Raw genomic sequence first — 10,009 nt, forward strand, 5'->3', positions numbered from 1 at the left:
GCTATTGGGCCTGGGCCGCGCCGCCGGCCCCGGGGCGGGGCCGCATGTGCGCGGCGGGCGCCGCCGCCGCCGCGTGGGGATCCTGCCGCGCGGCCCGGGCCGAGGGGCCGGCAGCGCCCGGGGGCGACGGCGGGGGTGGCGGGGCGCCCGGCCTGCGCAGCGGCGGCGAGGCCCAGAGACGCGTCCGCCGAGCCCGTCCCGCGGCAGAGCTCTGCCTCCGCGCAGCCTGGTCGCGCTCGTCGTGCGGCTCGGGGCTGGTTGTGTTTAAATCGGGAGGAATTAAAGTAGGCCCGGGCCAGTGCCCTGCCGGCCGTGCGGGAGGCGGGTGGCGGCGGGGGGTGCCGTCGCGCCCTGGCTCTGCGGGGCCGTCCTCCCCGAGGGGTGCGGTCCGTGGGGCGTTTGCGGAGGATAAAATCTGTGTGTTTGAGGTTAATAAGAGCTTTATTGAACCAGGGAGAAGCGCGGTCCGGCCCTGGGTTTTGTCTCTGCCTGTCTTGTCCGTGGCCGTAACAAACAGCAGATGCCTAGGGAAAGGTAAGAGAGGCCAGGCAGCGTAATGTTATTTTCAGCATGCTCTGCAGAATGTTTTGTCATCTCCAACGATTTGTATCTCAGGGAGTTCTTGAGAAAGGGATAGCATCTGTGTGCTTAATCATCTCCAGTGTCTTTCTTTTCCATGAAGTTGTCCCGTTGCCCCATTAGACCATGTAAAATTTAAGCGTGCACAAGATCTCAGTCAACAATGTTTCTAGCTCAGTTAAATATTTTGTGGAGAACCGTGTTTCCTTTTAAATCTGCCAACTGCTAATTTCACTTTTTAACCCTTTGTTGTTGTACTGGGGGAGCCGAAGAACGGCTGATCCCGGTTCACAGTGTCCCTGCTACTCATTTTATGGATGTCTCTCTTACTACTCCTTGACACCCTCTGGAAGCTGAATACTCCTAGCCCACTTAGCCATTCCTCACACAGAGGCTGTCCCAACCTTTGATAACCTTTTTAGCTTCCCTGAAACTTTTCAGCTGTATCCTTTATGAAACAGGAAGGATCTGCACTGCACGCAATGTTCAAGTGTGTGCATAGTATGAACTTGCAAAGTGGCATATTTATTATCTGTTTTGTGCTTTGTTAATTTGCTAATACTTCTTAACCTTTAGTTTGCTTTATTTGACCATCCCCGAACCATGACCTGATGTCACTGAGGACACTGAAGAGGATCAAACGCGTGACAGTGGCTTGAAAGAAAGCAAGGTTGTATCATCTCCAGGTTGGAAGCAGTCTTCATATATTACTTGAGAGAAGGCAGGACTGTGACCATCTGAAACAGAGCCAAAAGGACAGGCTGCTTTTCTGAAGTATGAACTTCTGTCTCAAGCTTTTTGTCTCTGTTCCTATAACTTTTCTCTTCCAGAAAAATCCCAATAGAAACCTCCCGCCCAAAGCATTTACATTCATGACTGGCATTCATTCTTGTTTTGTGTGGATACACATATTTAACTACCAGGGCAACTACCTTAAATGGAAAAACATACATTAAATCTGCTGGTTTCAGTAAGATTAAGCCTGACTATAAAAGCATTAAGCTCCTATGATATGAATCTCTCCAGTTTCATTTGCTCTGACAAAATGTGCTTTTATCCCCTCTTTTCTATTGTGCTTGCTCTTTTTTTTTTTCTTTTTTCCCCCCTTTCTCAGAAGAACACAAATCCTGCTGATCAGCAGTCACAAGACTTGAAAAAAAAGACAGAATTTTTCTGTGACACTGAAGCAAGACCACAATTCACACTGGTTGCTGCTCGAGTAATCTGTGTCACTTTTGTGAGGTGTATTGTCTTGCAAAGGAGTTAGCTTGGCAGGTGTGGTCTACACCCACACAGATCTAGTAACCATATACTTTAAAGAGGAGGATATTTCAATAGATCAATTAAAAACTTGATTGCACTATTTTTACAAGGATGCTCTATGACTGCTAGAGTCTCCCATTTTTTCATATAACTATATAACTTATCTGCATAGTTCCTTTGTTGATTCAGCTTTTAGTTGGCATTAGAAGAATGAGGTCTTCTCGTTCTGTATGTTGTGCAAGGAACGACAATGTCTGCCTTCTGGCTAACGTGTATTCTGGAATAACCAGAAATACTAGTATGCAAGGTGCTGCACCTAGTCACACAGCTAAAAAGCTAGCTAGAGTGCCAGCTAATGTTAATGTCTTTGATATTTTTCTTTGCATATAAATACACTTATTTATATTGGTTTTAAAAATACAGCAGAGCTTCTATTTAAATCGAAACAGCATTAAACTTTTTTGAAGAAATCACAAACCACTTTAATCCTCCATAAAAAAAATCACAGATCATCTTGTGTTGCCTAGCTACTATTGCTTTTATTTATGACAAATAAAATGCTCAGATGCACGTTTATTTCTTGTATCTCCCACATTTTGTTTGCTTGCTTGCTTAGCTGCATGCTTGGGAATGCACACGTGTTTTGCTCCTTAACTTGGGAGTCAGGATTCTGAATTTAGCATGGATGATAGCTTGAGCTGAAATAGTGTGTGTGTGGGAGAGATATAATCAAAAAAATTAAGTGATTTAGAACAGTCATTCAGCAATCTATAAACCAAGAAGCCAGTAATCTGGGACTTGATTCCTTACTTGGATGCACAAGCTTTGTGTAACTATTGTTACTTTGTATAACTATTAGCATAATAATTTCAGTTGTAGAAGCACTCTTACTCATGCTCTTGCCAGCCTCAGTAGAATACTGTATGCTAGCTGTAGTCTTGCTTTTAACCTGTTTTTGCATGCATATATCTAACACAATCAGGTGAGAAAACACGTAATTCCTCTACATTATGTCAGTAGCATAATATATAAAAAGTGAACATAACTGCTGCTAAGTAGCTGTCATTTCTTTGTGCTTGTTTAGAGATAATCTTGTGACAATCTGTGTTCAGAGATTTAGAAATTTGGTCTCATCTATAATCCATTAGTGCAAACTGTTGTATACTTACAAAACACCTTTATTCAATGGTTTGCACACAGATATGCAATAGAAAATATGCATGATACAGGCAATTATACATGTGTTTGAGATTAAATCAAGTACATAAATTCTTTGAAGTGTAATTTTAGATGCCTAAAGTCCCAACAGGGTTGCATCCATCAACAGTCATTTGAATATGTATAATTTTATATATTCTTGTAAGTAATGTTTCTACTTAATTTACAATTAATTGTTTTCAAAGGATTACTGAAGGATACAGTTGGGTAAAAATTAAAAGCTTAAATATTTCAAATGCACAAATATTTATTGTAAATAAGATTAATTAGCATTTTCAGAAATACGTGACTATGAATTTCAACCAGTTTACTTAAAATACGTATATAATCATCATAGCATTCTATTCTTATTCTTAGCATGACATTCAGTCTGTGCTGTGCCTTGGTAAATCAGTTGAATTACTAGATCCACAGGTAATTTTTATTGTGAGAGATTTTAGTGATGAAAGCGTAGTTCTTTCTCTTCTGCTCAATTCTTGTTTCAACCTCTGGCAAATTTTGTAGATATTGTCATTTTAGTGCACCTGACTTGAATCTCCACTGTTGGGGTTGATCCAGTGCTAAGAGTCTAAGACAGTATGAAATTCTTATATTACTTCCTCTGCAACCCCAACAGTGAAAGAGTCTGATAAAAGTAGGGTAAAAAAGATGTGGTATGGCCCAAAAATGCCATGCTATGATGTCCTTATTTTCAGACTACCCTTTATGAAAGCTAACATAGATTAGCGCATGCCCAGGTTTAAATGCTGTAAGCCCTTCCATATGAGTAATAATTACAATATTTGGGGACTAATTTCACAGTTGTATCCTGACAAAGAGGCTTAGAGATTACTCTTTTTCCTCTTGCAATTTTATGTACAATTTAGCATTAACAGAAGCAGCATTGGGCTCACAGTGTTTTTCACATTAAGCTATTAGGTGTAATCATTATTGCTTATTCATATTGCAGGCACAATTAGGACTTAAACTGTATTCAGTTCTGTGTAAAGAATACAGTCTCTGCTTTGAGAGTATGAGATTGTGACAGATACCAGCATGAACTAAAAATAAAAATGGGAAGTGAAAAGGTCAAAATAACAGTGAAGACAAATGCATTTGCATGAATTGGTTGTAACAGTCATACTGCAGTAAGTGAAGCCTATATTCTGGCCTCAGATGACACACACATCACAGCTTCTTGTTTTATCTCCAGCCTCTGTAAGTTTTAAAAATTCCATTGAAATTAAAAAACAGTTCATTAGTAAATACGTATTTAAACTAAAGGAGTGTTTCTCACTGTGTATAATTTCCAATCTTCACATAATGTATGGTACATTTCATGTTAAGAATTCTCTGATGAACAACGTGGAACTGTTTATACACATTAATTACCTAATTAAATTGTCAATTGCTATGAATCTTTGGCTTCATAAATAAAATACTCATTAAAAATCCTGTGGCCCCATTTTCATTTAAATGCAAGATAGTGAAAAGAGAAGAGCAGCATAACACTGGTTTAAAGAAAACTCTTACAGTCTTTCACTATTTCAAGTACAAATTTGAATGCTGGAGGCTTGGTGTGGCCTTTGGATAACTCTTCCACTTTATTAGTACCAATCATTTAGGAAAATGTCCTACATGTCCGTAAGAGTCCAGAGATAGCAAAATAGGTAGATAAAACTATACAAAAATAGGTAGATAAAAGTTACTGCATCCAAAGAGAAAGAATTTGAACTGCTTAATGTAGATGAGACAGAGGAAATAATAGACAATGAAAGAACTGTGAACAACAGAATGAACGCTCCTACTTACTTTCTTTTATGCTACCAAAAGAGAATTTCCAACTATTTTCAAAAGCAGTTACACTGAAGTTAAGGAAAAGATACAACTTTCTATTTAATATATATTTGTAGAAATGACATTAGAATTATACAGTAGAATATAAATCAATCTTGGGAAACTAATATCACAATATATTTTATTTACCTTACCTTAAAAAAAGACTTAGAGTTTGAAATGGTTTAAGATTTAAGCAACCCCCTTATTTGCTGTGTAGACAGAAAATGTTTTCATTTGGCATATTAATTCTTAACTACAGATTTTATCACTTCTGATTTTTCAGAATCACATTTCTGTTTGTACTGTATTATAAAGCCATCACAATAGGGCAAGCATATATTTGAACTATATTATGAAAGGGAAATGCAGAGATATTTCTGAAAATATTTGGGTTTAGATTATATGCAATCTAGGGTGATTTTCCTACAAAAACAGGGATATTTCAGATAATTTGCCTCAAGAAATTATTAGCAAAATTTAAATAAAGATGGGGGATGAAATTTTGAGAAAAAATCTTTTTTACCATAATTCTTTTCCCATTTTTTAAATCTTTTGTCTGAAAATCATTAAATTAACTTGTTGGGAACGAACTTGCATAATCTAATTTTAGACTGTATAGTTAATTATTAGTATTTTGATAAGGTATTCCTTTGAATGTTTTAGATTTTGAGGTTGCCTGCTTTTTTTCTCCACTATATAAAGTCTGCATCATGATGTTCTTCATTTGCATCAAAAAATTGGCAAGAGACTTTCACTGATGCCACTGAAAATACTATTCCAGGAACACCATAATAAATACTCAAATCTTTGAGCATCTATTCTGTAACGGTATTATTTCACTAAACCTTTTCATTTTTTTTTTTTACTTAAATTTTCCCTCATTTTTAATTTAGTATAATAGAAGTCCAGACACCAAAAATACAAGATTATTCCAGACAGGATTTACTCAGTTATTTGAACAGCAGCATGACATGCTTTTCATTTTGTATGAACTGTCTGTGCAAAATTATATGCAGTAACCACATCTCAGTGATTGTCATTATTATGATTCCCCAAACACCATCTTTTAATATTTATCTTCAATCTTATTGCTTCTTTGTACAATAAAAGATTTGTACAGTATGTGAACTGTATTCACCACCTGCTGCTGCTGCTCAGTCAACAGTATTTTTCAATTGTGTTGAATGCTTCCTCAAGTAGCATAGAGTCTGAAAATACTACTCCCGTAGTCTTATCTATATGCGTATGAAACAACATATATATTCAGATTTATCCTTTCAGCATACTTTGTCACTCCTCACAGTGTAAGTTGCTTTCAATTACTGTTTTGCAGGTGAGTTCACTGTATGTATGACTACAATTATTTTGCTACAGGCCGCTCATAGCCAGAACTGTTTAAATTAATCAAATTTCTCTGTATAGTTATACATGCAGTGAGCACTAGATGGCAGTATAATAATTGGTTAAATGTAAATGTAACTTGCTTTACTAGATGTACTTGCTGTCTTCTCGAAAAGGTGTTTAATAGTTCATTGCATTGGTTAGGACTATTTTATAATACTGCTGTTAGAGTGGGAATAAATATGGTGGACCACAAGTACACTGACTTTGGACATATATCTGGTGGGTATGGTACTACACCTTTCAGGTAGTATCTGTGAAGATAACTTTTCACTTTGTTTTTCAAGAAAATAATGTTTTTGACAAATTAGACATTATGAAACATAGGACTAATCTTTTTTTTTTTTTTAATAAAATGTTCGTCAAGATGACTTACTAGAACAAGAAGGCTACCATAATAGTCCTGCTTATCCACATAATATATAATTTGCTAAAGACTGGATCTGGTAAATCCTTATTTGATTATGCTGTACTTAGCAGAACTTTTATATCAGCAAGGTACAACTGTGTGCTGATGGGTGGGACTCCATCAGCAGCTTTCCCTGACCTACTTCTGGACTGCAGCTGATTGGGGTGGTCCAGCTTTCCCTGTGAAATCCCTGCTGTGGGTTGCTTCTGCTTCCCTTGTATCAGATCTGGGTGATCATATGGCCATAAGGTGAATTAACTCAGCTCACCGATCTGAGAGAAATCTAAAGTTTTTGATGGATTTTCTTTTGGTTCAGTGAACTGAACCCACTCAGTATGGAGACCGAGTTGCCTTATCCAATGCACAGGAAGCAACACAAGTCTGCAGATAAGGGAGTAAGAGCTCAACCACCTCTTTCACAAACATATCGGGAGTACACCATATGTGAAATCCAAACCTGGGCAGCACTGGGCCTCAGATCTGTTCATAAAGATTTCTACTGTAATTTCTCAGTAATTTGCTGTACTAGTATGAATCAAAACCATGATCTCCACTTGCTTCCATTCATAATGCTTGCTTGAACTAGGCCTGCTTCTGCCATGACACTAAAATGAACTCGCAGTCTACAGTGAACACTGTACTGCCCAGAACTGACCACAAATACTTGACTTCTCCATTCTCAAGACATTGGAAGCTTCATACCATTTGCTTTTTTGTTTGCCCTTTCTTTTTCAAAACTAGGATTGGAGTGTTTAAAGCCTGTTTGCTAGATTGTGTGTCATATCGAGTCTTTTTGGAAACTACACCTTTTTTGGTTTTGATCTCTGGAAACCCAGTTCATAATTACTATTTTACATCGTCCTTATCACAAGGTCTGTGAACTTGATACAAATAAATATTACCCTACATCTGTTTTCATTAAGTATGTATCATTCTTGGTGCTCCATCAATTGCTTACACAGAAAAATAACACTAGAAAGATTTTAAATATTTTTATCCATGCGTAATTGTGTTTAACTGATTTTGGTCACAGTACAATTTATTTTTGATAGCAGCTGCTCTGCTATTCCTCTTTATTTCACACTCCTGACTTATGCATCTTTCTTTTTTTTCCCTCTTTCTGCTCACTCTCCAGTACATATTCCTCTGCAATCTGGTCCCCTTCTCCTCTGTCTGCTGCATGCACTTTCTTGCTTTTCTCTTGCATGTTACTTTTCGATGTAATTCTTCTCAACTGCATTCATGTCCTTAGATCAGTGGTTCTATGAAGCTTTTAATATTCCATTCTTCCATTAAAAAAAAGTTTCTTACACTAGAATAATGCACTGTAACATTAGTTAATGCTTGATTAATGCTGCTATTAGTGCTAGTATGTTAGACAAAGAATGTAATCATACACAATGTCTGTATTGACCTGAAGTTCTGCCATGAATTCCACATAGGTGAGTTCTTGTGGAGCTACATAGATGCAGGGTCTTGTCATATCAAGTCTGTTGCTGATCTTACTAGGGATGAAATGCACAGGAAGAAGAATGGATGTGTGCCCTGAAAGATGCTGAACCAAAAATATATATTTTTACATAAATTTTATGCATAAATTACCCACAACAAAATTCAGTAAGATTCAAATATAACAAATAACAGCTAAGAAAGGGAGGAAGGACCTAATTTTTTCTATTCGCAACAGCAGCAAAAGAGCAATACCTAAATCTTCAGCTCCAGCACCTTCCTTTCCATTTCCTTTTTCACAAAAAGAATCCTCGTCTTAGTAATATCATATATTCTCTATCTTCTCATAAGCATTCTACCAAAACTGTTAAGAAGCTGTGATTTTTAATATCTTAAACAGGAGTAAATCTCTCTCTCCTTACAAAGTTATTTCTTCTGTCCTTTTTGGAGAGGTCTTCCTAATCTGGATTTGTCCATTAGAAATACTAGTAAGAATTCATTTTAGTGTTATCTGTGACTAAATCTAATATAGATTTTTTCTAACGTGACCATGTCAGCATGGCGTGATCCCTTAAAGATGTTTGTAAAACACCATATATGCCTGCTGTTAGCTGACTTTTACCAGAACTGCTTATTTCATTTGTTGGAGCAGGTTACTTGTGGGACTGTCTTACTAGAAAGTATAGCTTTGCTAACATAGCTGCATTTTCAGTAGATGTACTTTGCTGACATATAATATGAGTATTTCTATATTGGTAAAGTACTGCTAGTGTCAATATATCTCAAGAACTCTGCAATAGTTGTTAAGTGTTGTCTTGCAAGCACAGAGCTGGCTGCATTCCTTTGCAACTCTCCAGAGCAAGTGGGAAGGGACCAAGGGTTATTACAGGGGCAGTCCTATGCACAGAAGTGAATTTTCTCAGTAAATGCAGTGATTTGAATTGCTGCTTCTTACTGAAAAATGGCAGCTGTTTTGTCATAGATAAGAAACTCAGCATATTCTGTTTGAAAACTACATATATATCCACATGCATACGTAAACTACATTGTTCTCTAAAAGTTCTTTCTAAGCAGAAGAGGTATTAGATGAAACAGAATCTTACAAAAATCCAACTATTGTATTTAAAAGATGTATTTCCTCATGGTTGGAGGATATGTAATATTTGCTTTGCCATAACCATGTAACATATTTGGATACAATCATTTCTATTTGTGTGATTCCTTTCAGGAATTATTGAGGCACAAAGACCTAATTTTAGAAAGAAAAAAGATCCCTGCCCTATTTGTGTCTCTTTCTGATGTTCTACATCACAGAAGTTTTTTAAACTAATATTAAATGTCTGGCTGAAAAGCTAAAAAACACTGCAAGAAAATGACAGAACTCACAGGCTGGAAATGCTTAATATTAATTTAAGAATGAATATCATTAAAAAGTTCTGCCTTGTTAACAAGAGGCAGAATCAGCAACTGCCTATGTGCTTATAGCCAAGTAGCATAAAAAAACCTTGCATCAGCTTCCAGACAAATTTTCAATGACTTCATAGACTAATGTGAAGCCTTAAACACTGTGCAGTCCATTGCTGCTAAGATTCACTTAGGTCTCACAGATCAGCAAAAGCTAAGACCCCTGTCTTTCAAAGTAACCCATTTGTTCTGGGATACAGAAACCTGAAAGGATGATGCAACAGTGATCAGTAACAATCTAATGCACAAAGGCTCAGACTGCTTACAAACTCGTAACTCAACTCCTCTCCAATATGCCCCACTGAGCAGACTGAAAGCAATACTTTTAAATCTCCATTTCAGAATGCATTATTGCAAGCTGGTCCCTTTGCAGCAGATTGCTATGCAAGCGGGTTTTCTTGCTTCTCT

General features: G+C 37.3%; 1 long non-coding RNA gene across 1 annotated transcript; it reads left to right on the forward strand.

Moving 5' to 3' along the window:
- Window positions 1-4,491, forward strand: LOC112997088 (uncharacterized). Its single transcript, XR_003262617.2, has 2 exons — window positions 1-534; window positions 1,156-4,491. It is a non-coding gene; the product is annotated as an uncharacterized LOC112997088 (long non-coding RNA).
- The last annotated feature ends 5,518 nt before the right edge of the window (window positions 4,492-10,009 follow it).

This window comes from Dromaius novaehollandiae, chromosome 4 (genome assembly GCF_036370855.1).
Source record: "Dromaius novaehollandiae isolate bDroNov1 chromosome 4, bDroNov1.hap1, whole genome shotgun sequence".
In the NCBI taxonomy this organism is placed as follows: domain Eukaryota; kingdom Metazoa; phylum Chordata; class Aves; order Casuariiformes; family Dromaiidae; genus Dromaius; species Dromaius novaehollandiae.